A 13,026-nucleotide genomic window follows, 5' to 3' on the forward strand; every position below is an offset into this window, starting at 1 on the left:
AGTATGCTAGCGCTATCTGCGTGTGTGTATGCTCAGGCTCATGTGTGTACATGAAAATGTGAAAGAAATATTTGGCTATTTAGTAATTATATATATGTTTTCTATTCCTTGGTTTGACAAAATTAAACAATGCTTGGAGTGAACTTTTAAATAAGTCCTCTTAAGAAGACGTCAAGTCAGCTATATTAAAGGGGTAGTTCAGGATTTTAGACATAGGGCCTTATTCCCAAGTTAGCCTTGGTGTTCTTTATCAGTGGAGACAGTTTTCAACACATTTAATTCAGTCCTTATAGTTGCAGAGTGCGCTCGTGCTAAGCTAGCGCACGGCATCGGGGGGATATAGCCTGCAACTAAAACAGTCTTACCCACTCCACAGTACACCCGAGGCCAATCAATTATAACGCCAGACTATCGATGTAAATGTCTGTGTTGATAGAATAATTTTAGAAATAAAACCAACCTCGCATATTGCATTTTGAGGGACTTTATTCCTTGTAGGCTGCGGCAGCGGCGGACTAATACCTAGGTTACAGGCTCTATAATAGTTTGTTTACCTGCTGCTGCCCGTACCAGTACGAGCCGGAATACACTGATGAAGAATTGAGAGGGATGCTCAAAGGGCAGAAAGAGAAAGAGCGTCTGTAGAGACAGCCCCCGCTGGAGCTGCAGCAGAGAACCGGGACAGAATGACGGTAGACTGGTGGCAGTGCAGTTTCAGTTTCTGTCCCACGCTGCTCTGTTTACTTTCTGCTGTAGTGATTCGGTTACACAGCAAAGTAAAAGTCCGCTGCTGCTAAGAAAGTAGTCCCTCAAAATGCGATAATTCATGCGATGCGAGGTTGGTTTTATTTCTAAAATTATTCAACACAGACATTTACATCGATAGTCTGGCGTTATAATTGATTGGCCTCGGGTGTACTGTGGAGTGGGTAAGACTGTTTTAGTAGCAGGCTAGGTATTCCCCCGATGCCGTGCGCTAGCTTAGCACGAGCGCACTCTGCAACTAGAAGGACTGAATTAAATGTGTTGAAAACTGTCTCCAATGATAAAGATCACCAAGGCTAACTTGGGAATAAGGCCCTATGTCTAAAATCCTGAACTACCCCTTTAATTGCCTTGTTCGCTGTCTGCCTACGCATTGTTAGGACACAACTGCTGGGACAGAATATGCATACAACAAGAGGTGGGCAGAGTAGCCAAAAAATTTACTCAAGTAAAAGTAAGTTACTTTAAGATTATAATTACTCAAGTAGAAGTAAAAGTACTCATACAAATAATTACTCAAGTAAGAGTAAAAAAGTATGCAGTGAAAAGACTACTCAAGTACTCAAGAGTACAAGTAGGCCTACTGAATTACTCCGGATTTATTTTTGAAATATAATAGAGTAACACAAACGGTACAAAATAGACACGAACAAAATATAAAACAGCAATGTTCAAATAAAGATATTTTAAATAACATCCTTTAAAATTAAACAATAAATAAGGTTTTTAAAAATAAAATGAATAACCCTTGAACAAAAACAATAATACATTAATTATTTGCCTAATTAAATAGCCTACATCACCCTTCAAATACAATTATAATAAATTAGGTTTATCCAAAATGATATTAATTAAAACCAATATACTTATAACATTGTTTTGCACATACACATTTTTAAACTAATTCCTACAATATGTCACAGGCCCTGAGAAAATTATCTAGGTTGTGTTGTGTCAAAAATATAAAACACACAAAATTAGACTTCGTTACACATCAAAACCTGCTGGCACACTCACTTAACGTATGAAACTACAGAGAGGCTGAAAAAAAGAGACCACTCTCAGACTGTCACACAGCCAGACTGGGGGCCAGTGAGTAAACTACAGGGAGAACAGGACATGTGTCAAAGAAGAACAGTGTCTCTGTAGGCCTAATTGCGAGTGTGTGGGAGTCTGTGTCTATGTGATTGTGAGTGTGTGATTGTTATTTTGTGTAATTGAGAGCTTGTGAGTTTGTATGTGAGGCCAGGGGTGTGGTTATTGCTCCTTGGAATCAGCGGTTTCTTCCATTTTCTCGACTCACCCAGATAGTCTGTAAAATCTGCATGGAGCCTACATGGCACGGCCATGGACACAACATCGGTGCGGAACCGGTGTGAGGACCCCGAGCCGATCTGGCAGCCGAGCACATCTGGTACTCACACCGGAGCTGTTTAAAAAAGTCCGCGGACATTGTTGAGCCCTATGACAACATGACAACACTTGTCATGTGACTCAAGTGGCTGCATTTGATTGGCAAGCTTTTGTAATGTGGTTTTTATGAGGGAGGGCACGAGCGCTGAGCAATGGAGGGAAGACCGACCAGAGAAACTGGAACCTCGTCGCTTTGCAAAGGGATCAAAGAAGTACAAGTGTCATAGATCATCCTGGTATAAAGGGATGTTTCAAAGGCGTAGGTGGATACGTGAAGGACATAAAAGGATGAAGAAAACCAGTGAATTGAAGAAAGTGGTGGCGGATAGGCATGACTATGTTGTGAATGGACCGGAGTGGGGAGATACGGATAAAGGAGAGTCTGATAGCGATAGCATGGAGACAGTCCAAGTTAACGTAATTAAGAAGGTTAAAAGAGGAGAAAATTCTGCTGGGACTAGCTCAAAAAAAGTAAAGAGTACTGGAGGCCAGGAGAGCGAAATGGAGGAGAGACCCCAAAGAGAAAGGCCTATGCCAGTGGAGTTTAAAGTTATATCAGGGTTCGACATAACGTATAGCCCGATGGCCCGGGGCCAGTAAAATCATATGCAGGGCAAGTTGATTGGCCAGTCACTGTCCCGCCCGGGCCAGTGACTGGCCAATCACAGTTCAGTATCTTTTTGTAGACTACCTTTTTTGTAGACTATCATGGTTCATTGAAATGCGCGTTGAGAGTCGTAATGAAAGCAGTGTTTATTTAAGACTCAATATAATAAACCTAATATTAAATATATTTTTTAATGGACAACCGATGCGTGGGCGTTTTGACAGGTGGAGCAAGAAGCGGGTGCACTCTCGCTCCGTTGGCAGAGCTGCCTACCGTCCGCCTGCGAGTCGACAAATCAATCGACTTGCTTTGCCCCCTTTCTTTCTTCCCACAGCAGAGGTTGAGGTGCAGAAAGTGATAACTGCGCTTTTCCTTTATCTGCCACCGTAATGTTACAGTATTTGCATACAAGCCCCAATGGTAATACAAATGAGAGGCGTTATTTAAACGCTGTGAATGCGTCTCCGGTGATTGTGTCGGTTGTAGACAGAAACGAACGGAGGGACTCCGCTCACTGTACAGTTCCTATAGTCGCGCAGTTTGGCACTGTGTTTTCAGGCTCGAGACATTCAATCAAATCGCGGAAGTCTGTCCCATTGAAATCGCTAACGGGGACAATATCCCCGGTTATTATTTTAGCCACAAACCACAGTTCATCTGCGCGGCGGCTCACTCGCTGGCGAGATCACACGGTGAAACGCTGCTGTGATCGGACGAACGCATTGTGTGTTTCTAAGGTGATTTAACGTCATAGTCTCAGACGAGCGTTTAACTTATGCTGCATATTTTGCACTGCATTGTTTTTTATCAATAGTTTGAAAAAATGGTCCCACACCGGACTCTTATGTGAAGCTGACACTTCATGGAGAAGTGACACTCCTGCAGAGCGCTCACGACCAGACGTGAACTCACATACACGGTGAAATATCCCATTAAAAAAACGGCATAACCCCCTGATTTTCGTATTTCTATTCTATTTTTAAAGTCAACTTGAGCGCAAGTGGAAAACCGGTCATTCGGTCGACACATTCACATCCCTAATGCATATAGAGAAAGTAATAAAAACAGCCTACCACACCACAAAGAATGATCAGACCTTCATCTCTTATTTTTTTTTTATTTTGAACATGACTTCTGCAGGTGAACTATTCATTAAACTGCCCAAATTCAAGAATAAAAACAATCAAAAATCATAAAATCAAACTACTGGACTTTAAAATACTGGCCGACTCTTTCAACATACTTTCAGTTGTAGGCTTCTAATTCAATATGTTTGCCTGGTTTTATATTATGTGTATGAGCAATATCAACATTTCATATAATTAACTAAAATAAAAATAACCAAATCTAAAGGGAATATCTATACTGTTACAGTATAGATATTCCCTTTAGATCTGGTTATCTTTCTTTATTTTTCTAATACAGGTATTATAATTATTGACACTAAATTATGAAGAAAAAAAAAGTGTGTGCAGGGCCAGTAAAAATATACAAGGGGCCAGTAAAACTCAGATCCACTGGCCCGGCGGGCCAGTAGGAAAAAAAAGTTATGTTGAACCCTGTATATTGAGGTTTAGAGAGGAAGGAGGAGTTGCCTCAATGAGTCCAGTAAAACTCACAACCATATTAAAAAACCAGATTGGAGACATACATATTGCAAAAGTTTTAAGGGATGGAAATTTAATGATAATATGTAAAACTGAGGAACAATTACTACGAGCTGGTAGGGTGAAAGAGATAGGTAAGGTTAAAGTAGTGGATTCAAGCCGTGTTGAAGGAGGGAGTAAGTGGAGTAAAGGAGTGATTTGGGGGGTGCCAGTGGGAGTCTCTATGGAAGAAATCAAGTCAAATCTTAGAGGAGGAACTTTGAAAGCGGCCCGTCGAATCCTGATTACTCGAGACGGGGAGAGGAAAGACAGTGAGGGTGTCGTGCTAGATTTTGAAGAAGAAACTCTACCAAAGAATGTAACTTTAGGTTATGTGAGCTACAATATTAGAGAGTACGTCCCAAAGCCAATGAGGTGCTACAAATGTCAAAAATTTGGCCACATAGCCACAGCATGTAAAGGGAGGAGGAGGTGTGCTAATTGTGGGGGGGATCATGAATATGACCAGTGTAATCAGGAGCAGCCAAAATGTTGTAGCTGTGGGGGAAATCATAGTGTAGCATTTAGTGGATGTGAAGTTATGAAGAGAGAGATGGAGATACTACAAATTAGAGTTAAAAATAAAATCACATACGCAGAAGCAGTGAAGGTGGTGAGGCAGAGAGAAGGAATGGCTGAGAGAAGCAGTACAGAACACCAGGAGAGAAGCAGGGAAGGTAATCAGGATAGGGCTGCAAATGAAACAGAGCAAGGAAAGGAGGGGAGGGTGGTTGTTGACTTAAAAAAGCTAGTTACGTTCATAGCAGGGGTAGTCAATGCTACAATGGAGGTAAAATCCAAGACAGAGAGGATACAAATCATTGTCAAAGCAGCAGTTCAGCACCTAGATATTACTGGGTTAACATGGGAGGAGGTGAGGAATGATCTCAGCGGGCAAGCAAGTCAGGAACAAGCAGGAGTCAGTCAGGCACGTCATTATGGATTGCAGGGAATACACACAAGTACGGGAAACATTAAAAGGGGAACTAAGGGAAATGGGAATTGGGGAGTTTAGTTTAAAAAAGTTTATTTGAAGAGGGGGGAGGGAAATTATTTAAATATTTGAGGGTGACAGGATTGATGGGGAGAATTTAGTTAGAGGGATAGTTAACTCCGGTTCACACTCCAACATAGTAGGTGGCGGTAATGCGACCTGAAGCTGGTTGCCGTCCGCCAAAAAAAAACCCAAAAGAAGAAGAAGAATGTGGTTTTTATTGGTTAAAATAGTCACGTGATAGAGATGTTGGCTGAAGACGTCCCCGGGGAGAGAAATCATGAGAGAAATGGCTCTCGCATGTAATAAAAAAATATATAAAACAATAAAGTAGCGACTGTCACGTAGCCAAATGGAACGGTGTAAAAGTACCGTTCTTTCTTCAAATATTTACTCAAGTAAAAGTAAAAGTATTTTGCAATAAAACTACTCCTAAAATTACAATTTATTCAAAAAGTTACTCAAGTATTTGTAACGGAGTAAATGTAGCGCGTTACTACCCACCTCTGCAAACAAACCACCGCCTATGTCCTTCTGCACAGTGTCCCCCTCAAGACAAAGGGATCCACCAGCAGCTGTCACCAGTGCTTGATTATGCGCACATCCAATGGTCTCCACCATCCGTTTTTACATTGATGGCCCTTGCAGTCAGTAAACAGCGAGGGAATCTTTTCCTGTTTTCCACTGAGCTGCACAGATGTATGGAGGACATTAACTGCCATAAGTATAAATAAATAAATGAATACATAATTAAATACATGAATACATAAATAAATAAAAGAAGGAATAAATAAATACACAAGTAATTAAAGGTGAAGTAAGCGGTTTATTTATATTAATAAAAGTGTTAAATCGCTCTTATTCATACAGTAATCACTTACACGATGTGCGCGTTTCATAAAGCCAATCTCTTAGTCAGCTGCTCTGCATGTAATAAGCAATAAAACTTTATGTAGTATCCCGAAATTTTATCTAATCACAAGAGAGAACGCTACAAACCGACACTCGTCCGCACCCGTCTCACTCATGGTCTCACTGCCGGTGCACGCCAGAGCGACACATGGGTGAATGTTTATGCGCCTACAATGGCGGAGCAGAGGCCTGTTTCAGGTAGCTGGTTTTACATACTCTGAGTTTAATCCTGCGCTCCGAGTTGCTCAACTCAGAGCGCAGGGTTGACGAGCAACTCTGGGTTTTCGGTTTCAGAACAGTGGATCAATCAACTCTGAGCGTGTTCACTCTGGGTGGAGCGTGTGCATAAAAGCCATCGTCAATGGATCGCTGATAACATGATTCACCATGGAAACAGAAGAAACAAATGCTTGATCCTCCCACTTCTCAAAAAAGAAAAGAAAAAAAAAAAAAACTCCTCCGCTCCTCCCACTAGAGTAAGAAATATTAACGAATGAGCTTATGGAGAAGAATGAACGGGGATATTGTCTCATAACTCTGATCTAATCACCTCGGCAATTCAGAAAAAAAAACGGTGCAAAAGTTTTTTGTCAAGAGCATCATTGCTTCCGTATGAGAAGCAAGTCTATTTTAAGAATTAAGTTACGCATATCAGCAGCAACAAAATTATTAAGCTGGCGCTGCACAGCATTGCTGACAGTGTTTTATATTCACTATATTATGTAGGCAAGCTATAGCCTACTGTGCAGTAAACAGACTGGCTTTTCTTTTAAATGGGGAGTGAAAGATATTAACGTTTGACACATTAGGTGACAGTTTCCATTGTAGATCCTGATTGTTTTATTACCAGATCCCTTGTCCTCTAGTGATCACAGTTTAAATTATTATAGTATTTCTATATTCATATTGGGCTATTTAACGAGGCTTGTCTGTGACTTTGGGATGACACAAGTGAACAGTAACGATCGCGTGCAGCCGCAGAATTACATTTCAACCTGACATAAATAGCCTATTTTCAGTGGCACAGATGTTAAAAAACTCCTGATAATGATAAAAATAAATAACGAGATACATACAATACAATAGGTTTATTAATCTGAATGTAGAGCATGTTCACGATGTGTAAGGTGGTATATGAACGGCACGAGGGCTGAGAACAAGGCTGATCAGATAAATGATCGATCAAACGTAAAATCATCAGGAAATGATAAAAACATCCCGATGGAGATTTCTATGGAGTGATTTTGCTTTAAACTGTACAGGGTTGCGTTGTGACAGTGACTCTTTCTTCAGTCGGAGCTGCAGCGTAAAGTGAAAACAAACTCAGGGTAGGTCTAACCACCTACCGAGCAGGTTAGACCCACGGCGTATGTTGCCGCAGTAACTGACTCTTGGTTGCGCTGAACCTGCTTCTTGAAACGGAAAACCGAGAGTTTCCACTAACTCAGAGCGAACAAACTCTGGGTTGCCTCAAAACCAGCTACCTGAAACAGGCCTCTGGTAAAAATCCTTCCCAATGTCTGTTTTGATGGGTTTTATCACACTTATGGATCTGAGATGATGCTAGATAACTTGCTGCTTGAAGACCGCAGTGCATTAATGTGGTGACGTAGGGACGAGCGAGGGGACTGCTAACTGCAGTAACTGACAGGAAGTTAGCTAAAAGAACCATTCCGCTTACAGCTCCTTTAAATGTCATTTATTTATTTATAGATTTATTTATTTCCACATTTATTTATTTATACACACATTTATTTCCACATTTCCTCATTTATTTATTTCCACATTTCTGTGTTCATATGCTAATGAGGTAGGAGGGACTTGCCTCAGTCTCATACAGGATTGGTCACATGTCAACAAATACTCCGACACAGTAGATGGCGGTTGCAACCCTAATAAACGAGAAGAAGAAGAAGCGACTTCCTGTTGACATTTAGAAGACGCCTTTATCCCATGAGACAAGCAGCATGGCCTCAACCGGGAGACCGCTGGCAGACCTGCTGTGGGAAGTTGCTGAGCAGCTTGAGAACTGTAAGTATGCCATTATAGATAGCATAACTAAGCAGTAATTTTGCAGTATATTAAGCAACCCGGGGGTGATAACTGCTTCATTTGTTGCGCAGCACCTGGGACAGCTAACGTGCGGAATTCGCTAACGCCGTCACGTAATGTGATGGATGTGACATCCAGACACCCAGTGGACAGTAAGTTTCTACATAAAGTAGCTCTCATATCCCCTAAATAATCTTCATACGTAAGTACTTTTAAATTCACGTACTTTGTGGGCAACTTTTACTCTATGGTATTGTGGTATTATAATGGGTGACTTGTAACTTTTCAAAGTAGGCCTATCTCTACTCTAACTCATGTTTGGCTTTCAGTACTCTTTACAATGGTGATGAATGATTAATTCAGTCATCCAAAACACATCCCATTACTGTTAAGTGCATGACGCTAGTGTGAACCAACATTTTTCAACAGCAGACTATTTATTTGTAGTGTCATGATCTGTAAACTCTGTGTTCTGGTTTCCATGTTTGGTGTTTTATTCTGGTAGTTTCTTGTCTTGTGTGATCCCATGTCCTCTCAAGTTTCCTTCCTGTTTGACTACTGACCCCATCCATTAACTGCTGGCATGTGGAACTTCTTTGAAGTGAGCCATGGAAAGGGTTCCCTGGATGGTGTAGGAGGGACCCTGAGGAGGATGGCTGACAGCCTGGTCAGCAAAGGAATAGACATCCCGATGTCTCCAAGCTGTATGCTGTCTTGCAAAAGACAGACACAAAGATGAAGTTGTTTTTTGTTCCTGAAGAAGCAGTTGAGAAATAACTTTTGGAGATGCCCAACAATGTGCAAACTGTTCCAGCCACTATGAGATGCATCAGGCAGTGACCCTCACCCATTGAGAGCTGACATACAGGGATGTCAGCTGCCTGTGCACGGCAAATGAAAATCTGAGCTGTGAGTGCTTTAACACATAGCATTTCGCATTTACCGGTACTCTAAAAAACAGTGGCTCCCATAGCAATTGCTGAACACTGCTCCCTCCTTGCATGGGACCACATCAGAGAATCATGTAGATCAGCTTTTTCAGACTCCACTGCTGCTACCCATTTTAAAATGCACAGGACAGTAGTTTATACATGGGGCTTGTTGAGTTTGAGGGATGAGAAGCCCATTCTAAGAGACAATAAACTGTGGGGAGAAACCCTTACAAATAACAAAGGTTTGTGCCACACGTTGGCTCTCCATTGAACCCGCAGTGTCACGCATGTTGGACCAGTGGAGAAGCTTAGGCTGCATTTTGAAGTCACCAAGTCCAGTGAACACTGCTACATGGCTGAGGTTTTATACTCCATACAGTGATCCTCAAAACGTCTTATACTTGACTTTTTGGAAGTCAGTGCTGGGTGAGGTACAGTTGGCTTTTGAGGGAGAGCAGGTAGATCCTCTTAAGCTAGTTGACAGCTTGGTAAGCCTTATCAAGTCTGTGAGCAGCAGGGTCCTGAATCCACCGGCAAAGGTTGATGTTCTGAAAGGGCCATTAGATGGATACATCAGTCCCATACCATACCTTGGTTATATTTTTGATTCTAAGCCAGCTGAGTATCACCTTGCGCCTGACGATGAACACATTGTCCGAAAACAGTGTGTCTCCTTCAACATGTCCCTCACAAATGAGTTGAGGGTCAGACTGCTGGACAACATTGAAACACATGTCAGTTACAGTCAAGTACAGCAAGAGCCCTGGAGAAATGGTTGAAATAGCCAAGTTCCTTGGCTACTCCCCTGAAGTCAGGAGTGTGTCCTTACTCCACTATACTGTACACAAATGACTGTGAGCCAAACCCCTGAATGTTTCTTATTATGTTTGCTGATGACACTGCTTTAGTGGGTTTCTTAACAGGTAAGGAGATAAGCTACAGACAGGGAATTGAACAGTTTCATGAATGGTGCAATGCTAATTTCTTGATTTTAAATACTCTGAAAACCAAAGAAATGGTAATACATTTTAGGAAAAGGCTCCCTTTTAAACCTCACTTTACAGGGGAATGACATAAATATGGTGAAAGAGTATAAGTACCTATAATAAACAGACATGGAAGGCTAATACTCTGGCAACATACTCAAAGGCACAACAAAGAATGTATTTTGTTAAGAAAGCTGCGTAAAACAAACAGAGCACTGACATATTTTGTGCCAAGGTGTATTCAGTTGATTTTGGTTTAATTCAGGTAGAGAGCCACCTGTCTGTTTTTTTATATTGTCTTTTTTTAAATATTGTCTTTTTTTATTGGTATGTCATTCTGTCTATCATTGTCTGAGTCTGTATGTATGTGTGCTTGTATGTGCGTATGTGTTTTTTCATGTTCCCAAGTGCAAGACACATTCCCCTTGGGGCAATGAAGGTTTATCTCATATCTCATCTCAAAGACAAGATTGTCCAGCAATGGCGTGCCATCCATCTCAGTGACTGGATTGAGAGAGAAAAAAACACACTGGGTTTCTGGAGTGAGATCTGGAAGTTCAGGGACACAGCTGGTATCAACCCATTTCAGAAACTTGCCATGACTGCTGTGTCTGTGTTGTCCTTGCCACACTCGAATGCGGAAGTCGAGAGAATTCTTCAGCCAGATGAGTGTGGTAAAAAGCAAACTCAGGTACCGGATGTCCTTGCAGACCTTAAACTCCATCCTACACAGGCGATATGGATTGAATCTGTCAGGTGAGGCTTGCTTAGAGCACCAGCTGCCTGATCATGTTTTGAAGCTTTTTGGAACATCAGCTGCTTATACAGTATATTCAAGGCAATGTGAGAAAAGGATCCTATACAAAAACATTTTTGTTTAGAAATGTTCATGTTTTACTGTGAGTTGTATAGGCTCCTTGGTGGACCATAAGGTTAAAAACCAAACTAAACTTAATAAAAATAAAAATTATAGAAAAAATATACATGTATTCACGTCACCTACTTTCAACGCACTGCCTCTCTGTCTTCAACAGGTTGCCAACTTTGATATTGTGTGACTTCCGTGTTTATTCCCGTGTGTCTCGTTTTCAATTTGAATTCATGTGGTTTCAATTATTTCTGACAACAGTGACAGAGCGCAAAAAGTTTGTTTTGGTCAGGATAAAACACTCCTGACTACTGTACAGTGTCTATCATCATTAACTTTGCTAACGTTAGCTAACTAGGTAACCAGCTAACTACAAGTAGCTCTGGGAGCTGCTTACTGGATGCTCAATCTCCTCGCCGGCTGCAGGTATGCTGGCGGTGTACGATTCCTGCCTCCCCCCACCCTCTCAAAACTGAGGGACAGCGTCTCTGGAAGGACAGAATCCTTATGGATTTCTCCACTGTCGCCTGGACCCAGGCGAAGCTGATCTCCCACCTGAGGACATCCGGCGCTGGTGACAGGAGCATGACGATCATGGACAACACCACCTTGCCTTGGACCGGCTCGATCACCAACGAAACTCCGGCACCAGCACTAGCCGAGTCCTGTTGACACTGCCAGGGAGCCAAGCCCAAATCATCACCCCCCTCCACCTCCTGCCTACGTCCCGCGGAGCCACTCAGGCTAGGGAAATCCTGGTGAGTGGGGCGCTGGGGCAACATTTTCGTATTAATCGATGACTTATGACTTATCTTATCAAGTGAGTTAGGTAGAAAGGGGGGATTATTAGCCTGATCATCAATTTATATAGAACATGTAGCCCATCCCCCTCTCCGATCCCTCACCGTCCATGTGCGTCTCATGTCCATCGGATCCTTCACTATCTCTATCTCAAAGGTACATTTAAAGTTAGTAGAAGTTTTGCATAAAATGTTAAAAAAATGTTAAACAACACAGTTCTCCAGAAATATCAAAGTATTCTGCCATTGGATGTCTACAGTTGATGTTTGCTTGCTAGCTTAATATTTTTTTCTTGTATTTATATTTTAGCTAAAGAAAAACATGGACATGGACACAAGAGTTCTACAAAAAGCCACAAAATGGTCGACGATTTGGCAATCCAAGTGGATACGCTGTCTAGCGACGTTGCTCAGATTAAAGTCCTCCTACAGAACCTCCAACAAGCTCTGGGTGTACCAGCCGCTGCGTGCGTCCCTGCGGCTGCGGAACCTGCCTACCCAGAGGATGATATGCTGTCCACGGCTGCATAAATACAGTAAGTATTTAGCTTGACTAAGGAGAATATATTCATTCAAATTCTGCATATAACATAGCTAATGACTGCTTGTATAGTATATTTAGCTGTAGTGGTCTATATTTTAACAGGCCATTGGAAAAACACCAATAAGACAAATCATTTGTGCTAGATATTTACTTCACTCTGTATTTACATGTAAAATAATCTGTGTTTTGTAATATTTAGGACAACAGATCTGGATCATCGGGGACAGCTACGTCTGCCGTGGAGAGGAGAGAGCCAGAGAAACCTGTGGCCCCCACCTTGGCCTGGAGGCCAGGTTCAGTTGGTTTGGCTGGGGCGGCCTGAGATGGAAGACCCTCATCCCATTCCTCATGCAGTCCCTGAGAGGAAGAACGTTCAGCCTTCACCCACTCTGAATTGTAATTTAAATTGAGTGTATCTGTAAATAGAATATAGGGGAGAACGGGGGAATCTGAGGCATCGGGTAATGTGAGCCACCCCCTGTATCGCGGCAACGGAAACAATTCTTG

This window comes from Ammodytes marinus (genome assembly GCF_949987685.1).
Source record: "Ammodytes marinus genome assembly, chromosome: 7".
NCBI classification, from domain to species: Eukaryota; Metazoa; Chordata; class Actinopteri; order Uranoscopiformes; family Ammodytidae; genus Ammodytes; species Ammodytes marinus.